Source organism: Lathyrus oleraceus, chromosome 2 (genome assembly GCF_024323335.1).
Source record: "Lathyrus oleraceus cultivar Zhongwan6 chromosome 2, CAAS_Psat_ZW6_1.0, whole genome shotgun sequence".
Lineage (NCBI taxonomy): Eukaryota > Viridiplantae > Streptophyta > Magnoliopsida > Fabales > Fabaceae > Lathyrus > Lathyrus oleraceus.
Genome location: NC_066580.1, coordinates 22626898 through 22636460, shown reverse-complemented (window position 1 = coordinate 22636460; position 9563 = coordinate 22626898).

Genomic DNA, 9563 nt, shown 5'->3' with positions numbered 1-9563 from the left:
TCATAAAGAATTAGAGACAATTAGATATTTGTAAAATGATTTATAATTTATAATAATCTTTTTAAAATAAATTGTAGTATTTTTTTTTTGGAAGGCGAGCTCATCCTCTGCACTAGGTGTCGCACAAAGCCTTAAACACACGTGAGTTGTCTCTTTTCACTAATTTGAAACACGTCTTTTCACCCCTCTAATCTGCAAACCAATGTGCATCATTGCTTTGCCATCATGTTTGGAATAATTTGCTTTCTAACATTATCATCATTGCTCATAACTTTTGTTTGGAATAATTCAACTTCAGATAATATATCATCCGAATATATGTTTATTAGCTCAAATAATTGTCACATTACAAATAAAGTTTGTAAGATTGAGTTAAATTCCATAATAAATTAAAAATGATAAGTTCATGGATCTCAATTATTAGATTCATGCTATTTGATCACCTATAATTTAAATTTTCTTATCAATTTCAATAGGTTTAGTAAGAATGAGTTAGTTTAGATGATAATTTTATAACTTTTAAATTAAATAATTAATTTTTTTTCTACTGAAGAACATGTTGGAGAAAGGAGGTATTAACTTGCCACCCTCTCACAATTAAACATGACACCCCCATATTGTGATTGTTATTACCTTTATCCCTTATTAAATTTTTTTTTGGACTTTTTTATTGTGTTTATCATAAATTTTGAGAAAATACTAGAAATTTCAAAAAAAATACCTCAAAATTTCCGGTAAAAAAATTCTAAAAACTTTAAAAATTTTGTTTTATATTATCGGAATTTTCAATAAATATGACAATTTTTAAAATTTTCAGTAAATTACAACACTTTTTAAAATTTTCGATAAATTATATGAAAATTTCGTTTCGAAAATTCAAAAATGAACTACTGAAAATTTGAACTATTATCAAAAGTTTTGAATGAACTATCAATAATTTCATTCGGATTTTTGACTCAAATTTTTCATGAACAGTTTGAAAATTTGAAAAAATATGTGTGGGTGTCAGGTTTAACTGTGTGACAGGTAAATTAATACCTTTGAAAAATGAAACTCCCCAACAAAATTTCTCATTAGGCTTTGTTTGGATATTAGTAACAGGAGTGGATAAATGTGAACCGTCTATTTGAAATCGATCGACTCATTATTATTTTTGTACAAATGGATCAGATCAGGTGTTGGATTGATTTAATTATTTAATTTGGATAGTATAAATTTGATTCGGTCAAATTTTATTGATTATTTTAGATTTATTGAAAACAAAATCCGACGAAACTCAATTAATATTTATTTATATTATTATAGAGTTGATCAATAATATTTTCAGATAATTATCATTTTAATAATATAATTATGGTGTTGTATACTCACAAGAATATAATGACCTTAAATATAAAATTTTAAATGTTATTTAGTTTGTAGTTTAAAATACGTTAATGATCAAACAATGTCAAGTGATATCGGAAATATTATCATGTGATAATCTTTTTCAATAAAAAATAGTTTTTTTATTTATTTTCTTTCTCTTAAAAATTACAGAAGTAAATGTTTGTGGATTTTATAAAAAAATTGCAATTTTTATGAATTTGACCTAATAAATATTAAACCAACCAAAGTCATTAATTTACTCACTAAATCGAATTAATATAATTTGTTAAAAACCTAAATTTCAATAGTCGCAATTAAACTTTTAGAATAAAATTACGATTTGGGTTGAATGTAAGTTTTAAGCTCGATATCAATTTAAACCGATTGATTATCCAATCATAATTAATAATATTACAAATTTCCATGAAGATTCATATGATAAAGTAAAAAAGAAAAATGTCTATTTGTGAGGTCAAATTATTGTTGACTTGACTTACCTCCATTGCCTAGAAAATGGAAGAAATTGTAATGTAGATTAAATGAACCATCAACCATGAAGAAATATTGTTTACTATAAAAGTCACAAAAGAACTAATTGTGTGCTTCCATCAGAAAGAGACGGAAAATAAATCATTATTATTATGAATGAGTCATAGGACAGAAGACTGACCCACATTCACACTTTATCTATACACACACCCACACACATAGCGGCTTGTATGACCGTTAGATCTCAATCATGTGTATTTCAATCTAACGGTTATAACTTTGTAGTTAAGCTCTCAATCATGTGTATTTCCATCTTACAAAAAGATATGTGCATCTTATTAGGAAGTCAAATGGGAATATTTGTTTGGACTATAAAGCTATTATGGGGAGAGTTTAACTATCGAACATATAATATTAGTTATGGATGTAAAAATTAAGAGGAGAGGAAAGAGAAGAAGTCACATGTGAGTGTCACAGATCAAGTGGTGACATTCACTATTAGAAAATATACATTCGGTGACATAATATCACAACGGTCATTTTTCCACCATAGCCATATCACATTTTTTACGTGCATATTTTTTTATCATCTTTCCTGAAAATAACCGTGGTCATAGAACTTGGATGACAAACTTTGAATCCCAGCATCAACATTTTTCTATTTTTTCAATAAAAATAAGCATGTGACATTTTACATTTTTTGTTATTTTAACAATGAAAATATAACAACTACGGTTGTTTCATTTAACCGTGGTTATAATTTCCATATTTCACTACAGTTGCTTCTTGCAACCGCTTTGAAATTATTTTCACTTAATAAAAACATAACAGACACTTTGTTGTGTTCATAACATACAATGGTGCCATAACAAACGAGATGACAACAATAGAGAAATCATTTCTAGAAACGAATATCGTTTCTGGAAACAAAATCTTTATCCTCTTCAACTTACGGTACAGTACCATTTTGTGTTTGTTACTCTCTCTCTCTCTCTCTCTCTCTCTCTCTCTCTCTCTCTCTATATATATATATATATATATATATATATATATATATATATATATATATATATATATATATATATATATATATATATATATATATATATATATATATATATATATATATATATATGGTATTGGTACTGCTTTCTGAAAGTTTATGTTCTTTGATGACTTATCAGCAAGTGTACCGATAATGTTGTAGTAATAAAAATGATCGAACCCACAAAGACTGCTAATTAACAAGACAAAATTGTGCAATGCGTAGAAAATACTAAATGGGGGGGGGGGGGGAGAGGGGCTCAGGTTTCAAATACGAAAGGAAAATAAGTTGTTATGACAATAAGATGAAAGTGGTCAGGTTGTGTATAGACTCCCTTATCTCTATATTGATGTTCGGTACATTACATGAATGATCTCGTCACTATAATCTCACAACGAACTTACAAGACTGCTATACCCAATCCCTTGCGGTATAACTTACTAATCTGTACTCGGAGTTGTTTATCTCTAATCCACCAGCGTAAGCAAGATTAGGCACTGCAATAGAGCGTTAATTTCTAAGCCATTACTCGAAGTTTTCTATCCCTAGTCCATCAATGTAAGCACAATAATTGCCATAGGTCCAATACATAGACTAACGGTCAGTATTCTCCATGTGCCTAAAATCAGATTAAAAGAGTATCTCACATATAAAAAAGGATTCATGCAACATCAAATCAAACATATGTCCCAATATTATCAAGATAGATTCATCAAATACAACATAACCTAGAGAGAATTAGATACTCATAATTCAAATTGCAAATGTTCATAATGGATCATAACACTTTACAAGAGGTTTTCATAAGAATTCCCTTGAATAATTGGTCTCCAATAGTTTCAAATGTTCTCCAAATATGCCTTATGGTGTTGTAAATCGTCACTTTTGGTGTAGAAACTCGTAACCCTTAAAAAAGTACCAAACTTCCCCTTAAAAGAATTCATAATGGATCATAACACTTTACAAAAAACCCATAAAAGGGTTCATCGCACGCGTGATGATCCGCATCACACGATGCAACTTTTACTTCTTCATCGCGCGCGATGCTGCGCGTGATTGTTACAGTAACTGCACGCTTTTGCTCCCTTTTTCACATGATTTTCACTAAGTCCATATTTCTCCATACTTAGCTATTTTTTCATTTTTCTTTGGCCTTTGTTCTTCAACTTTGCTCCTCTTTAACTTGTTTTGATCTGTTTCTTCGATTAAAATCATGCAATGACAGAGTGTCATCATTATTCGTTGTGGTTACGTTTCATTTCTTGGTTTATTTTTTAACATAATGACATTGTAATAACTTTGTTTTCATGTTTTGTGACTATAACTTTGTGTAGTTACAAACTCATTATTGGATTGTTAATTGTAGTCGTGGTTATGAATATGTGTTAGGTTATGGTGTTGTTAAAGAAAGTAAATGGCAACAAACACTAAGAGAAGGAAATTCTTTTATTCATTAAGAAGACATTACATTTTGGATCCTAAAGAAATTAGATAATGTTATTCTTCATACCAATTTTCTTTCATTGGATCCTTCTTCCTCTTAGGCTTTATCATTATTTTCTTTATTATATCCACTTTGGGACCCAGCAGTTGTGCCTACTCCTTCTGAGACTTCCTTGGACTTTTGAACCTTTGAAGCTTCCTCAAACTTATGCTTCTCTTCCTTTGCTTTTTTCTTCACCATCTTCCTAATATCCTTCTCAAAATCTCTCTTTTGAGCCTTATACTGCTTTGGTTTACCCATTTTAGTTGATGAGTAATGTGATCTGGATGGTTATGGAAATGTATGTTTTTATAAGAAGAAATTTTGGATAACATACAATCTTCCTTGAAGACTATGCATCTTGGAAAGCTTTGCCTTTCAAAATCTGACTTTGATTATCTTGGATATTGTGGATAATTACTTACCTTTGACTCCAGCCATTGAGATTTTATGAATATTTTATTTCTGTTTTTACTCAGATTCTATCTTATCTTTTTTTTATCTTCCGTGTGTAGATTCTTGTTCTTAAGCAACACAAGTGCATATGAAGAACATCAAAAAGGAATATGGGAAAAATAACAAATAAGTATTTTATATTCTTCATTCATAATTTATTGTAAGTTATAATTTCTATGGTTATTCACTCACAACTTTTTTTATTTGGAATTATAGGTGTTTAAAGTCAAGACACCAAGACAACAAGATAATCTTATTTCTAAGGTTATTCACTCACAAATTGGTGTATTGTTGTTTCTAGTCTGATATGATTCAAAAATATTCAATTTAAAAAAACAAATAATGTCACAACGGTTTTTTAATTCAATCGTTGTTATTCGTAGCGCGCTACTTAACTTTTAAAAATGGTCACATGCCAGTTGTGAAAACCATCATACATACAATCACACCTTACCTAAAAACGAACATACAACTGTCATTATATATGTTTTTCAACCGTCATTATATTCTTTTTTCGTAGTAGTGATTGGAAGGGTGAAAACAAGGAAGTTTCCAACAAAAGATCTTGGAGGGATGGTTTGGACAATCACAAGAAAATGCAAATGATATCTGGAATAAGATGACCCAAAATATTAGAAAAGTAGCTAAAGAGACATTGGGAGAATCAAAAGATTCTGAACCTATGGGTTAAAATATCATGGTAGTGGAATGAAAGTGTTTAGAGTAAAGATAAAGTGAAAATGATTGTTTAAATGAATAGTCTAGGTGTAAAAATGTCAAAACTTGAGAAAAATATAAGAAAGTTAAGAAGGAGACCAAGAAGGCAATGAATGTCAAAACTTGAGAAAAGTATAAGAAAGTTAAGAAGGATACCAAGATTTTGATTGATTAAACCAATCTTTAAGAATATATATATATATATATATATATATATATATATATATATATATATATATATATATATATATATATATATATATATATATATATATATATATATATATATATATATATATATATATATATATATATATATATATATATATATATATATATATAATGGTGAGTCTCAAACAAGAGAGACTCCAAGGTCCCCCCGCCTAGGGTACATAGAACGTGGGGGGTTTCCCTTGGGACAAATGACATAAACTTTCATCCTCACTAAGATCACCATACTCACTATCATCCTCCATTCCTATACCTAAACTTTCACAACTATGGTTAAAAGGAGGGTTGCATCCCTTACGCCATAGGATATTAGTGGTAGAGGTGAAGCGAACTCCTTGGCGAGATGCACGTCACGATTGACGAATTTCACCATCATAATTAGACATTGGAAGACAATGTCCATAACAGCAGACAACACTAATAAGAATCCATTCCTCTAAAAGAGATTGAGGTGTTAGATCCCCAACCACTCTCAAACAAGATATAGGAAACATTTGTCCCCGAAGGATTAAAACCTCCATATCTGACCAATTTTGATGGGCACAATGCTCTTTATGGTAACGTCGCCTCCATCAATACACAAATGCCCATCATTGGGGTGCCCGACTCCCTAAGGTGCAAACTATTGTATGAAACCTTCAGGGACACCATCATGTGCTGGTATATAGATCTTCCCCGTGCTTCCATCATTAGATATCAAGATTTGGTAAAGAAACTTGTGCACCAGATCGTTGCCACCCTCCTCAGAAGGATGTTCACTACCTGCCTGTTCAACATAAGACATGGTTCAACAGATTCGCAAATGGGCTATCTCATCCAATTTATCGAGGCCACCATTAGGGACGTCCACCCAAACTAAGAAATGTTTACGGGGCTTTCCAAAATGGACTCAAGGCATGACACTTCAATGAGTCTCTCGCACATAAACCAATGTTTTCGTTAGTGGAAGTGGCCACCGGAGAAAAGTGTTGTATAAAAGGCGAGGAGAGAAACACTAAGAAGGCATGAGATGTCAAAGAATGTGTTTCCAGCGTTGGAGGTTCACACCATCATAGGAAGAGCAATAATACCTCCCCCATCAAAGACAAGACAATGTTTAAGAGAATAGGCAAGACGACGGAGAGCTTCACGCCTCTGAACACTCGCCATGAATAGATTTGACATGAGGTTTTTCACCTGCACAATATTCTCACACTTCCAACTCCTAAGGAAGATATGATGGGTCTAGAACCAGGTAGATGGTGCAAGTTCCACAAATTTAAGGGACACCATACTAAATATTATTACCAAATTAAGAAAAAATTGAGAGGTTGGTCTAGGAGGAACAACTTAAGAAATATGCGAAGGGCGACTCTTTCCGTGGATGAGACAAATCCAACTCTCGCAGGCGGGATGACGCGGGAAGCCCCAGGGCTGACAAAGGAGGCATTCTAAGGCGAGGGAAGCAAAGTTGTGCGTCACACACTTAATACCATAATAGGAGGATTCACCGGGGGTCGGGAGATTAGTTATTCCCGTAGAAGGTACACTCCCCAGATTCTGAATAAAGAAGGTTTTCCCAATATCGAAAGTGAAGAGGAGCCTAAGGCACTAGAAGTCCCAATCAGTTTCTCTAAGAAAGATGCAACTGGCATCCACCCTAACAATGATGACCCCATGGTCATTACCGTTAATGCATTGAATAGGAGATCAAAAGAGTTTTTGTAGACCAAGGAAGTTATATAGACATTATATATTGGGAGGCATTTGAAAGACTATGCCTCAACACAGAGGACTTAAAGTCCTTCAAAGACCCGCTAGTTGGACTCTCTAGGGAGCAAGTGCAAGTGAAAGGGAACATCACCCTGAAGACCATTTTTGGATAGTAGGACCAAGCCAAAGAAATAAAAGTATGTTACTTAGTTATTGATGCCCCCTCTGCGGTTTCATAGGGCGGGGGTTTTTAATGAGGCTCCTCATTTTTATTATCTTAGAGAATTAGTGTTTACTGGCTACTCCCTTTTTGCCGAAAATCTCTAAGCTACGAAGACGGTCTCCCTATTGAGGCAATCACAATGATGGATCCCTAAATGGGATCATTTCCGCCCATTGAGACGATTAAAATATTAGATCCCTAACTGAGATCCTTTCCTCCCATTGAGGCGATCAAAATGTTAGATCCCTAAGTGGGATCCTTGCTGCCCATTGAGACGATCAAAATGTTAGATCCTTAAGTGGGATCCTTGCCTCCCATTTAGGATATTAAAATGATGGATCCCTAAGGGGGATCCTTTCCGCCCATTGAGGAGATTAAAATATTGGATCCCTAAGTGGGATCCTTGTCGCCGATTGAGGTAATCAAAATGATGGATCTCCAAGTAGGATCCTTTTCGTCCATTGAGGCGGTCAAAATGATGGAACCCTAAGTGGGATCCTTGTTGTCCAGTGAGGCGATTAAAATGATAGATCCCTGAAATTTTGTTCTTTATAGGACATATGTTGTACCAAATGTTTAGACAATTTGTCCAAATTTTTAAACCAATACCAAAACAGTTTGACAACAATAAGAAAACCAATGTAGGAAGCTGTAAAAATAACACAAGAGATTGGTAATTGTTGGTATAGGTTTGAGTGTCGGGTTTTTGTTATCGTCTCCACAGGGATTGTGAGATATTGCCGCCGTTCGACAGTTGTTTTAATTCTTAACTCGTAGGAACAAGGGGTGTTTTGGTTTTTGTCACGGTATCTTGCATAAAAGAGTAAGAAAATGCGGTAAAAGTTTTGGTTTTTCTATTTGAGAAATATTGTCAAAGTTAGGGTTCGACGATCACTTTGCATGTATATGTTCGATCAACAAAACTCATAAACTCCTTTAGATGATAAACTATTTCACAAAGTCCTCCCAATGTGTTTATCTCTAACACACATTGTGGGTTTTCCCATTTTGATCCATTGTTTATCTCTAACACAATCTATCAAAATGACAACTTTTTGGTTCAACTTTATGGTGAACAAAATCATTCATTACTATCTCTAGCTAACAAACAAGATTGGATGAAAACCTAGGTAAAGAGTTGATAAACGTCTCTCGATCATAAACCAACACAAAGAGTTATCAATAAAACAAAGTTTTCATCATATATTCATCATTAAAGAGTTTACAAATGAAGATCATCTCATATACACACAAAGCTTATGATCATCTACATCTAACCTTGACAAAATGAAGAACTTAGCCACTCATTTTCATGGTGGCTTGTACAACAAGTCTCGGTTGAAGGTTGATCAACATCCAAGTCGAAGAATCGAGATTGGATGGGAATCCACCTTCTTTTTGTGGAATCTTGTTAAGAGATGAAGAAAAATGAAGAAAAAGTGTTTATAGGTTACAAAAATATGATCCCAAGAAATGCTGAAAATATCTAAGTGAAAAGTAGTGTATTCCAAAAAGTAGCCCCAGCTACTTATACTACTAGTGTCTGAGCTGTCATGCTCGCTAGGCGAGCAGAATGGTTCGCCTAGCGAGCCCTAAAATAGGCACCTGAGGCACCTACGCCCAGAGAAATATCTAACTTCAGACTTCACATGTTCGCTAGGCGAAGCCCACGCTTCCACCTTCACTCCAGCGAGCTCTGAAGGTTTTGCTACTGGAATGCTCGCTGGGAGCTCGCTAGTGGCTCACCTAGCGAGCAAGTGTTGGCTGCTCTTTTGACCAAGTCTGGGAGTGTTCGCTACCTCCTTCGCTGGGCGCTCGCCTAGCGAGTTTGCTGACTTTGCTACTGTAAAATTCTGGAG